We start from the raw sequence: 12,767 nt of genomic DNA, 5'->3' as shown, positions 1-12,767 counted from the left end.
ACCCTGATAGCACAAACCTAGAAACACCCCAAGGGTATTGTCTCCTGAAACTGTCCTCCAGGTTTCCTCCATGCCTGCCTTAAACCTGTAGCAAATGCAAACTCTCACTAATTTTTGTTGTATCTGTGTCTCTCTTCCACTCATGCTTCCCCGTGTGTTTGTAGCTTGTACCTGCTGATGTAATCACAACCTTAACATGGCGAATCAGAAGCACGAGACTGCATGTGTGTAGGATTCTGAGCACCTTTGAAAATCTTAATTGATCAGCCAGCTCCTAAACCATACTAAACCATACCATCCTATTGCTGTGTTCGCCTCTTAGAGCACTCAGCAGACTTGACTGTGACTAAACATCTGTTCCCTCAAAACAGCCATTTGCATCCATGTAAACTTTTGAGAATTCTGTGAAACCGTGTTTTACCCAGTAGATTTAGATGCTGACATTAAAGTATATTGTCTATTGTGTTTCTCGTTTTCCTCTGTCAAACTACATAGTCATCTTTTATATTACCATTTGTAAGTGCTTATTTTCATTAGGCTGTCAAAGTTAATTATGAATTATTCAGTGGTTGCACTGTTAACATTTTATGTAGCTAATAAGGGTTGAATTTTCATTCACCGACGTTATAAAAAAAAATCCTTTTGTACATTGTTAGCTAACCCTGTGTTGCTCTTATCTGGAGGTGAGAGATGACATGCTGACAGAACAGAAGAAATAATCTACAAATAGAAGAGATTCTAAGAGCATTGATAACTATACAAGATGATCAGTACATTTGAATCTGATAGAAATCCTATTCAAAGAACTGTTGAAATTCTCATTAAACTGGTCTTAGATAGGAAGCAAAATCACTTTAGCCTCCTTTTTATTATAAACAGACTGTGCTACAAAACTAATTAGGAGAGTAAAATTGCTCATGTTAATCTTTCAATCTTTAGACCCTTCACCCATCCTCCATCAACTAATCATATTAAACCAACTAGGAAATGGTTGTTTCTATTAATCTCTGGTCAGAGAAACCAATAAAAAGCAGAATAATTAACTATAAACCTTTTATATACCTGTTTATATGTATTTAATCTTCAAAGGGCTATTCTGATGACTAGCAGTGAATGAATGTGTTTTATGTATTAAACCCTAGAACTCCAGGCCAGAGCTGGCCTGGCATTTTGGCCTCAAGAACCAAGAGGTCTGATAGGAGTAGCCTGAGAGACATATTCTGTTCACCTACAAAGAAAGAAGCTGAAAGGGTTGGGGAAAAAGGAAGAAGAATCAAGTACAGCAAAAAAAAAAGAAGGAATATCAAGGATTATTTTCCAAAAGTACCACTAGCTTAATTTTTTCTTAAAAATATATATATATATATATATATATATATATATATATAGCCCTAAAAATACCCACAGGTATGATTTTTTTCTTTATGATGTTCTTGTGCATTTCAGTCCCTCTCTCACTTGTTGTTTCTTTTCTCCCCTTTCTCTTCTACTGGCTTTCTGTCTCTCATTCCCTTTTTTCTACTCTTTTATTCTTCCTCTTTCATATTAGTATTTATTTATTTATTGATATTATAATAGGATCAGGAGGCCTCATTCAGGATTGGGACCCTATTGATCTGAGAGTACCTGAACATAATCATAAAAGACAGTATCTGTGTCAAAGAGTCTAAACAGGGACAAGATATGACAGCTGGGTATGGTACACAGAGCAGGTGGGAGGCCAAGTGAGGGAGAAATACAAGAAGCATAGGAACACAAGATAAGTTAGTCATATGTACAATTTGGGGGCTTCATAGTTTCTTGCCTTTAAAAAAACCCAAAAGATAAATGAATGAGAATCACTAAGGCATAATCAAATTATCATTTTAAATTTTCATTTTTTATTATGAAATCTAGATTGGAATCTGTTTAACAACCCTCAGTTAGTTGTTTTTAAATAAGAAGTGATTTTCCCGTGGCCTTGAGGTATGGTGCTGAGGGGTGGGAAGGATTTTAAAACTGTCAAATCTTCTATTTCAGTCTTGATTTTATTTTTCCTCTGTTCTGCATCTGACTTTTCCCTGACCTATTCTCTGTTTCTTGTATCCCTTCTTTCATTTATTATTTTTTCTTTTCTTCTGTTCCTGCTCTTTCACTTCCTTCACCTTTTGCTTCTCCTATATTGTGCTGTTAGCATTAAAAGTGATGGAAAATCTGATTTTTTTTTAAAAGGAGTTAAATATATTTTCATTTGCCAAATATCCCAAACAGGAAAAGGGACATTTTTCCCCCTTCTCAAACTAAATCATAAATAAAAGTTGTGTCAGCTGAGGTTTGCTTTGAATTTTCTCATCAGTTCAAACAAGGAAGTCAAAGTGAAACTCAGGGAATATGAACCAAAGTCAAAAATAATTCATCAAATTTTCACTGTTCTATTCAAAGTTATCACATAGCCCCCATAGAAGTATGACAATGGCTGATTGTGGCAAGAGAGGGGTGGTATTAGGTGTCTTCTGAACTTATATAATGTATTTGTAAGCATTTTAAAGTATTATATCACACTCGATGGAAAAACTTTGCAAAGCAGTGTGATTTGGAGGATCCTGAAATAAATTCCAAAGTTTAATTTAAGAATAGTTCTGTTAATCACACCACTTACTCTTGCTGTTTAGGGCCTACAGCAGCTAAAGATAAATTTAGTTCATTTTAAAAAAGACATTTGCAGGTTACTTTTAAAGCAGGGGAAGGCTGCTCATTCTCCATCGAGGGCATTCTAATAAAGCCACAGGCAGGGTCTAATTCACAGGCGACAGCTTGGCAAACTCTATTGTCGTTACTTCTAGATTGTAAACTGACTTCATAAATTCAAAACCTAGACCTTGATTCAGGAAAGCATGTTTCTTCAGGAAGGCTGCTTCAGCATGTGCTTAAGTGTTTCCTGAATCCTCACATTTCTTTTTGGATGAAGACACTTAGGTACAAATGAGCAAGATGCAAGCTTTGTGCCACAAGAAGCCTTTCTCTCTCTCTCTCTCTCTCTCTGTTTTTGTAATTCTCCCCATCACTGCAGTATCTGAACACCTAGAAAAATAAGTCTCTTTTCCAGCCTTGCTGACAGAAAGAAGCTTAAAGTTATGGTTGAGAATATTTTGTAGAAAGTGTGAAAGTGCTGCTGTGTTTGAGAATGAAAGTTAAGTCAAAGATTTAATTCCAGATGCAATGAAAATGGTAGACATTCTTATTTCATCTGGTAGTATATTTGCATTTCACTGATGAGAAGGATATTCACTAAGTTAATATGAAGGGCCCAATCTGTTCTCTCTGTCACTTTGGACAGGGATCTGGAGTTCATGAAAGGGAGTGCCAATTCTGCTGCATTGACCCCTCTTCTCCTGGAACCTATGCAGGCCTCTCTGGTGGGATACAGATCCACACGGAGGGGCAGATACTGGGGGATCTGGGGAAGTTGAGGGAGACCGTCAGAATTAATGCTGATGTTTCCCCCCACGCCATTTTATGTGGTAAAATCCCACTTTTGAGGAATGGTTTTGGAGAAAGGTGCCAGCTAGGGAGTTTCTGGCTTCGTTGCAGTTCTTCTGATGGAGGACTAGGTGGGAAAGTCCATGAGGGGAACCTTGCAGATTTTCTTGTCTGCAACATGGGTTTTTCCCATGTAAGGATTGATTAGGGCTAAGGCTTTTAAAATTGTCAGAATATCTAAAATAAACCAGTCAGTCATAATTGCATACCTTTATAACATATAGCAGAACATTCTTGGGTCAGATCCTCAGCTGATTTAAATCTTTTCAATGGCTCGACACAAATTTACCCCAGCTGGACACTTAATACCTTGTGGCCCCTTGTTTTTATAGCCTGTTGTACCAACCCCAAGACATTTTGTATGATAGATACTACTTTCTTTCTCTCTTTGTCTTTTCTTTTTTTTATCTTTTTTAATCATTTAGGTCTCTTTCCTGCCAGTTGCTGAGCAAGTCTGCTTAATTCTGAGTACCTTCAACTCCCACTGACTTCATGGACAAAGATATGAGTCAGGATTGTGGCCTAAAGAATTTAAAATGTTACAGTGGCATTAGGAGTTTTACTCACACCTGAAAAAAGAAAGCCAATTTACAGTTAAAAGTCTTGTCTGGCTAACTTTAACCCTGTGTTTGGGTGAGGGAAGAGGTATTGAACATCTCAATTTAAGGCCAGTATGTCTAGCCTGATTTTAAAATTAATCTCTAAATTTCCCTGTTTTAAACCTAATCTTGTACAGTATTTTTAACATGATATTTCATGGCTCAATATTGATATGTACAGTATAATATTTTATAGTAGCTTATTGAAAAGTGCTTAAGTTTTGTTCTCTCTAAATAGCTGTCATATAATGGCCATTCCTACATTTCCAAGACAGGCTGATGAATAGAAATTGCATTTCATATACCTCTTTTTCTCTCCCTCTTACTAGTGATTTGGTTAATTAGCATTTCCAAGTATTACATCTCTTAGAGAGTCAGGAAAGTGTGAAATTGTCTTATTGGTGGTGACAAGGATGAAGAAATGTTCCAGAGTCATTATTATTGCTATAAGTGTGGGGTTTAAATTAAATATAGCATATACTGTGTGCATGAAACCAAAGCAAGAAAAAAAAGCATATTCAAGCTTCATTCCCCACATTATTTAAATATTTACTGATCCAGAAGGAATTTAGGTCAGAACCATGGTCAGTGCTTTGAACTATAATTCACCTCAATTGTCTGCTGTAGAAAATAGTTCAAATTTACCATGTCCTGTTACCATTTTGTGAAGGATGTGGGACTCATCCTGCAATCATCTGTGAAAACCATATCTGACCTGGCTATTAAGATGGTAACTGTACAGCTATACTGGTTTATTGGAGTGCTTTTTGTATGCATATTGTGACAAAGCTCTTCCTCTGTCCAGCACTTCCTTCTAGCGGTAGGTCAGGGAATTACTCCACCCTTTAGTGTTCTTCCACCCTTTATTGGTGGGGGGGAGGGTAATACAGTCCCTCTAAGATGGATGCTCCCTGCTGCCTCCCAGTCCAGTCTCTGGTCCTCACAGGCCCTTCCCTCTTCGCTGGGGCTCTTGCCCCTCCAGTGAATGGCCAGTAGAGGGTGGGGGGGCCCCAACCCAGAGACCATACAAGTAGCAGCCTCATGCTGTGGCTTCAGGAACACTGCTAGCTTCCCTGGGTTACTTCCCCGTGTCCCTTGACTTAATGTCCGCAATCTGCTCGGACAGGTGTCCTTCCTGGTCTCCTTGCCAGGGAAGGCTCTTGACCCCTGACAGCCCCACTGGGCGTGGTAATGCCCAAACCAAATGTCCAGTTCAATCTTTCCCTTCTGGCAGGGTCTCTTCCCTTAGGCATGGGAAAGGTCCTTTTCCCTCTTCTGGCAGGCTTTTTCCTTCCTTTTGTACCTGCAGGGCTCTCTTCTGTCAGCGTTCTACTCCTTCTCCTAAACCCTCCTGGCTCTTGACAGCATCTTGCCTGCTCACACACTCTGGTAGCTCACCTCACTCTCACAACTCCAGCCACACTCTTCCTCTGGAGGGCAGACTTTTAACAAGTCCTGGGTGGGGCCTTGATTGGCTCCAGGTGTGTTAATTAATCTGGATTAACCCCTGCTCAGCTACCAGGGAAAAAGGGATTTGCTGAGCCTCGGGCTGATATCTTGGCCTTCTAGCATTCTCCGGTAGCCATCTAGTCTGACCCTGTCACAATATGTAGATTTATTTAACAACAGGACTTTAGGGAACTAGGAGGAAGGCAACACAATGTGTCTAGATAAGAAACCTCCCACTAAATACAGTGGGGGTAATTAACACAGTGCTGAGATATTAAGATGTAAAGGTGTTACATCTTTAGCTCCAGCCCAAAGTTATACAGCTTTTTTTTTCAAAGCTGGGATGGCCTCATCCAAATGATTTTAAATGGTTAAAAAGTGTCTCACTAGAAAAAGCAGGCAGCAGTTCTCAGGCACTGTTCCCACAAGAACAGGCCAACACAGGCACAGGAATGGACCCTGTAGGACCCTACCTAAGCTTCCATTGGGTAAATTTAGTGGAATTTCTCAAAGGGCGGCTATTACTCATGTCCTCTAGAGTCTAAACTGCTTCCAATGTATTCTTATGTAACACCGAGGGTACTGATTTTTACCTTTTAAAGCCTTTAAAATGGTTTGGGTCCTCCTGGTTACCATGAATCTGCCTCTTCTCCTATATTGCATTTTTTTTCAGCTGATGTAGTTGAGCTAACAGCTCTCTTGTTCAAGTAAGACGGGCTATGGACGGGTCATACCCTAGGAAGGGTCCCTGACTCTAAAATTCACTTACCATCCTAACAACAAAGCTCAGGTCAGTTGCCTTTTAGGGCATGCCACTGATCTATTTTGTTAAGACTTTCTTGAAGGTATAGGTTGAGTAAACATTAGTGGAACTGGTGGATGGGAGGAAGTTGCACATTTCATTTTTCAAGCAAATTTCTGCTTTTGTTTTGCAAGCAGATTGAGAAGGCAGGGCCAACTTTATCAAAGGTAAGATAATTCTTGTGATTACATTAATAGTATATTCACCCAGAGTAATGGGTGGGTTAATTTTAATAAATTAAGCTGAAGGTCAGCTACAACACTAGGGGAGCTGAATGAAAGTTCACCCACTTAAACTACAATTTTGCATGGAAACTTGACAAACACTGAAGGGCAGCTATGAAGAGGCTATAGCAGACCTAGATCCAAAGAAAAAACATATCTTTTCACAGAACCTGTGTATTGTTAGCTCTTTGATGAATTTGTAGTGACCAAATCTAGAGCAGAAAACAAAAATTAGGAGACAACAAAACATTATGTGTATCTCTACCAATCCTTGAGTAGTATAATTCAGATAAACTGAAAATAGAAAACTGTCCACTGCCACTTTTTGTAGCATTGGGCTCTTTCATAAAACAAAATTCTCTTAAATAATTAATAACTGTGTCATCAGTAAAACAATATTTCTGATCTAGTCTATAAAGGTTTTTATACTGTGCTCATCAGCATAGTATCTGACTGCCTTCCAATAGTGCATTAAGCAAGGTGACTACACATCTGTCATGTGTTTGTTCTCTCTTCTCTGCCCTGGGGAAGAAGGGTGTGTAGTGGGGTGTCTTGGTTTAGTAGGGGGTTGGGGATTCCTCTATGTACATATACCTGTTGCTATGCAATAATTTGTGTACAGCTGATGACTCAAACAAGTAATCAAAGCCATGGAGTACTACCTGTTTATGCATGCTCTCCATAGTTTCCAGGTGCTCGCTCTATCATCTGAATGTGAGTCAGATTCCCTCCAAACTACTCTGGACAGACAATTTCAGACTAGCTAGTCTCAATATATCAGTGTCACTGAGTAGTCAGCCTTCAGAATAGCTAGTGTTATTGCTGTGTTTTGCTTTGATTGCTATTATAACTCATTGTTTAACCAATGATATAAGTTCCCACTAGTGAGGGGCCAGACTCTGTTTATGAAAGTGACCTCACCTTCTCTTTCTTTACTGGGAGCTTGACCCATATTCAATATCTTTATAAATGGAAAAGATGTTGTGGATCTTAAACAGGCACACACACACTTGAAAAGACCTAGCAATGGAAGTCCTTTGCTACTTCTGTCTGCATCATTGGTTTTATACTCAGCCCCTTACCTCATTGCCTTATTTACATGGTATAATCTAATTTGGACCAGAAGTCTGACCAGCATCTTATAAAGGATCACTATTCTTCCTGGTTTATGTTTAGTGGTCATATTTATTTCTCTTCACAAGTTAATTCATGTTCTAAGTCCAGCCCATGAGTAACTTGATTTTGAAAAAAAGAGAACATAAGAACTGCCATAGTGGGTCAGACCAATGGTCCATGTAACCCACTATCCTGTCTTCCAACAGTGGCCAGTGCCAGGTGCCTCAGAGGGAATGAGCAGAACAAGCAATAATCGAGTGATCCATCTCCTGTCATCCATTCCCAGCTTCCGGCAAACAGAGGCTAGTGATCCAAAGAGCATGGGATCACATCTCTGACCATCCTTTCTAATAGCCATTGAGGGACCTTATCCTCCAGGAACCTATCTAGTTCTTTTGTGAACCATGGTATAATTTGGCCTTCACAACATCCTCTGGCAATGAGTTCTACAGAGACGCTAAAACTATCATTGTTGACTACTATAGTAAGAATAAGCTCATAAAATCTTGCCACAGCAAGAAGAATCTGAGCTGCTTATCACTCTGTTGTGATTCACAAGTTTAATTTTTAAAAATGTAAATAAAAATACCACTATGCAAAAAACAGACTTTGACTTATGGCAAAACAAAACTAAAATGCAATGGGAAAGAGACAGAATTCTATGTCTTCAGTTTCAGTGCAAAACATTATGCAGCTCTCAGAAGAACACTTGTCAACAGGCAGAGTGAGTGACTGCTAGTACAGGGAAATTTTAGTTACCGTTGTTCTTTTCATCTTAAATAGAAATTACAAGTTTCCTCCCACTTAGCTATTTGCAAATGTAACCAGCAATATATGAGGCCAGAGTATCCTGGTTAAACAAATACCTTTGGAAGTATAAAACCTATTAATGAGAGCCAGAGCTGTTATTCATAGACAAGATGGGGGAGAACTTTATTCTCTTTGCATAGATTCAATTACGGTAGAGTGAATTACAAACTGTTGAGCCCATCACAGCAAACATGTAGTCACCTGCTGACTTCACACTTGGTTGCAGAGTCCTTGGAGTGCAGTTATCCATCAGTACAAAGCTCAATGAGCAAATGTGGAATGTAGACAGGGCCAACATTGCTAGGGATTTTAAAAAATCAATCTGCCCTTTTACAAGCAGCCAAAGAACACAAGGCAGGCTCTATCTGAACACAAAACCTCAGAGCAATAAGCAATAGGGCTGTTGCAGTCTGAGCAAACTGGGAAAGATGAAGCAGCCTTACTACGACTCCTGTGAAAAGGTAATTGGAATAATCAGGCTTTCTGGTTACGCTGTCATGTGTTGTTTTTGTGAGATTCTCTTGAGATAAATAAAAGTGCAACTCAGAGGAAATGATCAACTGAAAAAACACTCTCATGCCATAAATGGCATATGAGTCTTGGCATATACAGGGCGTGGTCAAACACCAAGATTCTTAACTTGACTATCCTCAAACATGTCTTCTTAACAATTAGTATAGTGAAGGAACATTAAGCCTTTTTTGTACACAAGATATACCACTAGCAAAGCTTTGACATCCCAGGTTTGAGAATGAGCTAGCTGCCAATATAATTCAAATATTCTTCCTGAGCAAATCCTAAATTTTCAGGATCTGTCAGGCAATAGATATACAGTTGTGTTTCATCAACATATTGATAGTACTTTACCTCATCCTTAGAAATGACCCAGAGACAGCATATATATGTTTGGAGACAGGTATGTACTACAAATAAGTATATAAATAAATCTGCTTATGTTAATTCAAATTATTGTTAATTTATTTTGACAGGATTCACTCCATTTTTATATTCACTTTCTATTAACATTTATTTATCTAACAGGCAAGAATACTCATGGAACTAGAGAATTTTAAGCTGATATTCTACGTGAATTCTGAATTCATAAAAGTAGGATGTGCATACCAGAAACCTGACCAAATTACATCCTATAATGAAAGAAAATCATACCATATGACTTATGTCTCAAAATTAAAACTAATGAGCACAGTTCAAATTTTAAATATCAAATACTAATAAATTAGTCATTCACACAAAATCTATAGACCAAAAACAATATACTGGTATTATTCAAAGAACACATTTTAAGAAAATTGGACGTTGCTTATAAACAGACAGAAAATGAGATGAAATTCATTGGAATAAAATAAAATACTGCAAAATTATTCAGAGTTCTGTATGTTGATCTACATGGGAAATAAGCTCAGATTTCGCAGAGCATTACATTTCCAGCAGAGCTGTGAACTAGCCATACTGAAAAATATTTTTATTTGGTTTTGGGTCTACCTTACACAATTTTTTTTTCAGATTTTTTGTCAAACTTGAAACTTTTGAAAACTTGAAAAAAAAATTGTTCTTGGGTCAAACAAAATGTTTAGTTTGACCGAAAACTAAATGTTTTGTTTAGTTTTTGAGTTTTTCAAAAAATTTTAGCTTCTTATATAAAATTGAAGTAAATTTCAAAATGAAAAGTCATTTTGAAATCAAAAAATGAAATGTTTCATTTCCAACATTAAAACACTATGCAAGTTTCAGACATCCCAGTGATATCCCTTAGTTATCAAAGCAATCATGCCTGGTAAATCTTATAAAATTTTATAAAAAATTGCAGAGAGGTCCTCATGATGAAAATGACCAACTAATCCTGATATTAAAACAGGGGGAAACCATTCAGACAGTGACAAGCACAATCTCATCTCCATAGGGAGACGAAGGCTTAGGGCACCTGGGAGGGTATCAGTGGTTTTTCCATTTTTCCACTAGTCCTGAACCAGGGAGTAAAATGGAGCAGCTTGTGACCCAATAGGAACTGTTTGCCAGTCCATTCACCAGAGTGCAGCGTGCTTCAACCACACCCTCAGCCCTTGTCATGTGCTTGGAAGGCCATATATTAGGGGACCAAGAGCAAGTGGTGTAGAGCCAGCTAAACCAGTTCTGTATCATTCATAGATTTGCATTAAGAATCCCCAGGTGACCTGTTAATGCAGCTCTTCTTCCCTTTGGCACAACAATACAAATGAGACAGAGCAGTGGCCAAGGATCTGTGTGCTATTGATATGTAAATGCATCCTCGCCCTTCCTAAGCAAGGCAAGAACAATAATGGGAATATAAATATAGCTGTTAAGCAGCCAAGACATGCAGTTTTGGGTCTTAGGGAGTTCAGAAGACCATAGACACTTTCTCTTCAGAAACCAAATCATATATAGTTAGTGGATGTCAATCCATCAAGAGTGCAAGTGTCTTGTTATCTAAAAGACTGAAGAGATCTTCCTGGGGCTGATGCCACTCATCTTACATAGGCTACATTTAACACCTGAAACTCCAGCTAAAGAATAAGAGCACCATAGTTTCTCTAAACTTTCTTCTGCTACTATTCGTTAACCCAAAAATGTAGCTTGACAACTACAATTAACAGAGCCGACATTTTCGGTGCCATGGGATTAATTTCTTTGGGTACATCATAGAATGTACTAAGCCTCAGTTAACTGGAAAAATTCTTGGAAAACCTAAGATGCCCTAAATCGAATTTAAGAATGCTGGCCCAAATCCTGTTCACTTTACTTATGCAAGTCATCCCACTGTCCTCTTTAAGATTTTTCACAAGTCAAGGAGAATTTGTCTCCATATCAATATTTCAGAAAATTGATAAATTCAACGGTGTGCAACACAGTTGGAGAGAGACAAAGTAGGTGAGGGAATATCTTTTATTGGACCAACTCCTGTTGGTGGAAGAGGCAAGCACTCAGGCTTATCCTTGCCACCAACAGAAGTGGATTGAATTAACAGTATTACCTGACCTACCTTGTCAAGCCCATATCCTGGGACCAGCATGGCTACAACAGCACAGCATGCAACATATTTTGGCATTTTAATCCAGCACATCCTAAACTTTGTGATCCACAGCAGAATCTGAGCAAGTTTGCCTATCTCTAAACAAATGTTTCATGGTCCACCTTTGAATGGTTACAGGGAATTAAGGGAATCACATTTGCTCATGACCAACCATAAATAAGAAGTGTTCTGAAAGTTTCCTAATGTAATTTCAGTCAGAAAATACTGTAGGTCACATTGATTGTCGTTCACTTTAAACAACCTATTTTCTAGATTGCCATTTATTTTGAGAGTTGACAGTTTTTTCCCCTGAAGTCTGCAATATCCATTCCATGTCAGCCACTGAATATCCCTCAGAAAAGAGAAATATAGCATTATGATGACAGTAGTTTATAGAATTCACATGAGTATTATAATGTATCTTCTCAGAATTTCTGCAGAATCTCACAGTAGCTCAGAATAACTATTTTACTCAGTGAGGGAACACATGTGCCATTGTAAAATCTCTTTGCACCTTACACCACAAGAGAACATACAAATTGCTGTCTTCTGATCATCACTGTCTAAACCATGCTTCCTCAAAATCTAACGCTGTTAGCTCCACTGTGAGTGCTCCACTTTGTGGTTCCTTTTCTTTGTTCCAGGTAAACTTCTCAACAGCAGATTATCACTTATTCTGTGAAAAGGCATTGTTCTTACACAATGTTGAGGTCTTTTATAGGGCCAAATCCATCAGGATTATATTTAAAACACCCATTATTTATAAGGTATGTGATCACTGTAATGATGTGCTTTTGAACTTTTGACACTTTAGACATAGTACATTTTCAGCATAATGCATGGGTGTTTTTAGCTGCTGACTGTTAATATTAATTGGAACCGAGCAGTTTAATCTCCATTCACCCTTTGCTCTCCATGCTAAATTTTCATTTAAGTAACAGAAGTTTTGACTTTTTGTTTGTTTTATTCTAATTTCAGCAATATTTAAAATTAAATGTTGCTCCTTTTAACAATCAGTTCTCCTGATCAAATAATAATTAGAAAAATACTGCATGCCTGAGATCAAATCAGAAAATTTAAGCTCTGTTTAAGTGACAGACAAGCTTTGCTTTACTAATCCAATTAACACAAAAAATACCCTGAAGATATGTGTCTGCTGTTCAGAAAGAAGTGACATGTATTCAGTGGCTGGATTCATA

The sequence above is a fragment of the Emydura macquarii genome, unplaced genomic scaffold (assembly GCF_026122565.2).
Source record: "Emydura macquarii macquarii isolate MOO-44397 ecotype Brisbane River unplaced genomic scaffold, CSIRO-AGI_Emac_v2 contig_1043, whole genome shotgun sequence".
NCBI classification, from domain to species: domain Eukaryota; kingdom Metazoa; phylum Chordata; order Testudines; family Chelidae; genus Emydura; species Emydura macquarii.
The sequence above is the reverse complement of the archived record's forward strand: the minus strand, read 5'-3'. Positions refer to the sequence as shown.